The sequence below is a fragment of the Tupaia chinensis genome, unplaced genomic scaffold (assembly GCF_000334495.1).
Source record: "Tupaia chinensis unplaced genomic scaffold, TupChi_1.0 Scaffold141715_1, whole genome shotgun sequence".
In the NCBI taxonomy this organism is placed as follows: Eukaryota; Metazoa; Chordata; class Mammalia; order Scandentia; family Tupaiidae; genus Tupaia; species Tupaia belangeri.
Genome location: NW_006201572.1, coordinates 20,979 through 25,801, shown reverse-complemented (window position 1 = coordinate 25,801; position 4,823 = coordinate 20,979).

Genomic DNA, 4,823 nt, shown 5'->3' with positions numbered 1-4,823 from the left:
GCGGCCCGGGGGCCCAGGTGTAGCCGCGGGCCCACCAGCCACATGCAGGCCCGGAGGCCACACGCCAGCCCCGGAGAGGCAGCGGAATGCAGAGCAGAGCCCCGGTCGCGCAGGCCTGGGGGGCCGCACAGAGCTTGGGGGGCCCACGCAGGCACCGCCGCTGCCGCCTCAGTATTTTTGATATTTTTTGTAGGTCATAGGTTTTGTCTTCTACTTTTGTGTTTCAATTTTTTTGTTGTTGTTTTTTGTTTGTTTTAGAGTCGGATTATTTTATTTTTTTGGCATATTCCAAAACTCCATTTTTCAAAATGAAAAACACATTTAGAGACAATATAAACAAGAGTTACCAAAAATAGTTGCCCAGGCATAAGCATATACATATTCCTTAATTATAGACATATGGTTACAACTGTGTTTGCAAAAAAGTTCATTGGAAATATATACAAAGTTCTGGACATGTACACTGTGTAGTGTTACAATTCTATATTGAAACTAGGATAATTGACAGTATGTTACATTCACTTACAAGTACACAAAATGCAAAATACTGTTCATCTTCTTTACAAAAAGGAAAGGCAATTCACACTTTCCAAGGTGAGGGTTTCTGATTGCAAGGAGAACTAGGGCAGAGTAAAATTTTTGCATTCCCTTTTTAAAACAAATGTATTTCTTTTTTTATACATTCAATTACCTCTTTTAACTTACAAAGTGAATATTTCAATATGTGAACATTTCTCCCTAGTCCAGTTGATTAAACTATAAAATATCTTCAACAGATAATACCACATTTCTTTGTCCCATTAATGCTTTGCCTCATTTTTCTTCTAAACGTCCTTCCTCAGGCCCTACTCTTCCACACACAGTATATCTGGTATTTATGCCCATTTACTGTGTTTGTATATCCTTCAGTCAATCAGTTTCAATCATAAAGTGCAGACACTCGGTATATATTAAGCAAGGACATACAATGTCTCTCCTTCATAGCCTGGCTTGCTTCAGTCATCAGTAAATCTTCCATATTCTTCCACTTTCTGTCAAAAACCAGGGTTTTGTTGTTGTTTTTATGGCTAAAAACTATTCCATAAAGTATATGTGCCACCGTTTTTCAATCCATTCATCTGTTTGGGGGGGGCATTTGGGTTGGTTCCATGTCTTAGCAATTGTGAATAGTGCCACAATAAACATTGATGTGCAAGCACTTTTCCGATGAAGAATTCTTCTGTCCTTTGGATAGATACCTAGGAGAGGGATTTCTGGATCATATGGTAGTTCTATCTATAGATTTTTGAAAAGGGACATCTTGCATTCCCTTTTGACTTTCATCAGATAGGCAAAACATTTCCTATTTTAGGATTTAAAAAACATTAGTGTGTGAAGTCAATCATCTGAATAACATTTAGAAAGGTTCCCATTGACCTCAGTGGCCCACTGGCAAATCCAACCAGCCCCCAGTAATTCTCTGGTGCAGTCTGTGAATAAGAACAGCCAATGAGTACTGATTGATCACTAGCACAGACACGGTGCCATTGAAATTACATATTTCCTGCCATTTAATTATCACAGCTTCTCTGTGAGACTGGAAGTAGGCCCAATTTTTAGCTAAAATCACTGGCAGTCACAGGGTCTACTTCAAGAACTATATAGCTGAACCTGAAGTAAGCTGGGTTTACCTTCACATAACCTAATTCCTTGACTTGAATCATCATCTTACACTGAACAGACCAATAACCTCCATTGCACTGACTCTGTTTAGCACAAAAAGGACATAACTATGGGCCAGAGCTATTCTTGGCTCCTTCTTCCTCTGGTCATGTAAACCACATTGGTACATCAAGCAATTGACACTACTTATTAAGAATGACCAGCTCTTTTAAGTGCAGGCTTCAATGATTCTCACTTGGTGGAGCAGATTCATACAGGAATTTCCATTTTCCAGACGAGAGCCAGATTGTCCTGTGTGAAGAAGAGTAGAGCAATTCAAGTGTCTTAGTCTGATCATAACAAAAGATTATAGACTAGGTGATTTACAAATAGTAATTTTTCCCAAAATGACTTTAATATGTTATTAATTTGTTCAACAAATATTTTGCCATTGCCTACCATGTAACAGGAACTGTAAGGCAGTAGAACAACAATGGAAAATGTCTTCCCCTCAAGGACCTGATATATTACTGGAATTTAACACAGTGTACTATTTTTTCTTTTTTTAATAATTTGAAAATTATACATTCAATCACTATATGTCACCACAGCTTATAAAATGAATTTTCCTAGCATGAATACACTGCACACCAGTCCAGTTAAAGATATTAAAGATATTATTACACGTTACTATCAATAGATGATCCTCCATTTCTGTGTTCCTTAAATGTCTTGTCTTTCTATTTTTTCTTTGATTCCCTTCCTCTGCACACTTACCCACCTCCCACCCTCCTCCCACACCATTTACAGTATCTCCAATGTTTTCCATGCTTCTATATCCTCCAATCTTTCAGTTTCCATCATAGAATGCAGACATTCAGTATATATTAAATGGGAACATACAATGACTCTCTTTCATAGCCTGGCTTGCTTCACTCAGCAGTAAATCTTCCATATTTGTCCATTTTCTATCAAATTCCTATGTCTTTTATAAATGAGTAGCATTTTATAGTATACAAAAGTGTGCCATACTTTTTTTCAATCCATTCAACTGTTCATGGACATTTGGATTGGTTCCATATCACAACAATTGTGAATAATGCTGCAATAAACATGAGATAAAAGCACTTTTCTGATTGAGCACTTTATTTTTTCATTATTGTTTATTTTTATTTATACATTCAATCGTTATACATCAATAAGCTTGTAAAGAGATTTTACCCAACATGATATACACCACATAGCAGACGGGTTCAGACTAATATATATAACATCACCAACAGGCAACAAACCATATCTGTGTCCACAAATGTCTTACTTCTCCATTTTCCCCCAAAATTTTCCTTCCTGAACTCTTCCCTTCTCCCACTCTCCTTCCACTTTGTCCCCAGTATCCATAACAATTTTCAATGTTTTTGTGACCTCCAGTATTTCAGTCTCTACCATAGAGTGTAGACAGTCAGTATATGTTAAGTGGAGACATGCAATGCCTCTATTTTATAGCCTGACTTGCTTCACTCAGCAATAAATCTTGCATGTTATCCACTTTCTAACAAATGCCAGGGTCTTGTTTTATATTGCTGAATAGTATTTCATGGAGTATATGTGTCACACTTTTTCAATCTATTCATCTGTTTGTGGACACTTTGGTTGGTTCCATGTCTTAGGAATTGTGAATAATGACACAATAAATAAGAGTTGTGCTAGCACTTTTCTGACTGAGCACTTTCCTGTCCTTTGTGTAGATAGCCATGAGTGGAATTGCTGGATCATATAGTAGTTCTATTTGAAGATCTTTGAGGAACCTCCATATTGTTCTCCACAGTGGCTGGACCAATTTACATTCCCACCAACAATGTAGGAGACTTCCCCTTTCACCATATCCCCTCCTGTATTTACCATTCTTTGTTCTTTTAATCTTCGCCATCCTGACTGGGGTTATGTGGTAGCTCATTGTGGTTTCTATCTGCATTTCCCCTATGATGAGGGATGTTGATAACTTTTTCACGTGCTTTTTGGCTGTTCATATATCTTCCTTAGAGAGTTGTTTATTCAGCTCATTTTCCCATCTTTTACTTGGGTTAATCATTTTCTTCCAGGTAAGCCACTTGAGTTCCCTGTATATTGTGGTTATCAGTCCCTCATCTGAGGCACAGTTAAAAATTCTTTTCCATTCTGAGTGTTTTCATTCATACTTATAATGGTGTCCCTTGCTGTGCAGAAAATTCTTAATCTAATGTAATACCACCTGTCTATTTTGGGGATTATTGCCTGTGTTTTGGGGGTCTTGTTTAAGAAGTCTTTGCCTATCCCAATGTCTCCCAGTTTCCCAAGAGTTTTCCACGAGAAGTATTATACTTTGCAGCCTTCAGTTTAGATCTTTGATGCACTTTGTGTTGATTTTTGTTAATGGTAACAGATAGGGGTTCAGATTCATCTTTCTGCAGGTGGATACCCAGTTTTTACAGCACCATTTGCTAAAGATGTTTTCCTTTTCCCACTGGATTGACTGGTTGTCAGTCAGCTGTATATTTTGAGGTTTATTTCTGGGGTCTCTACTCTGTTCCATTGGTCTTCATGTCTGTTTTGGTGCCAATACCATGCTGTTTTGATTATCACAACTTTGTAATATATTTTGAAGTCAGGAAGTGAGATGTCACCCACTCCAGTCTTCTTGTACAGAATGGCTTTGGCAATATGGTTATTTTTATGATTCCAGACAAATTCTGTTTTTTTTTCTAGATCTGTGAAGAATGCCCCTTATAATTTTACAGAAATTTCATTAAATATGAAGATTAATTTGGATAAGATTGCCATTTTGATTATATTAATTCTTTCAATCTAGGAACATGGGATGTCCTTCCACTTTTTGTGTCCTTTTTGATTTCCTTTTTAACGTTTTCATAGTTTTTCTTTTAGAGGTCTTTGACTTCCTTGGTTAGTTTTATTCTTAGATATCTTGTACTTCTTGTGGCTATGGTAAATGGAATTACATTCTTCAGTTCTGTCTCTGTCTGCTTGTTGTTTGTATATAGAAATGCTATAGATTTTGGTGAGTTAATTTTGTATCCTGCCACTTTATGCATTTATTACTTCAAGAAGATTTTTCATGCATGCTATTGGGTCTTCTATGTATACAATCATGTCATCTACAAACAGTGATAATTTCAGCTCTTTTTTCC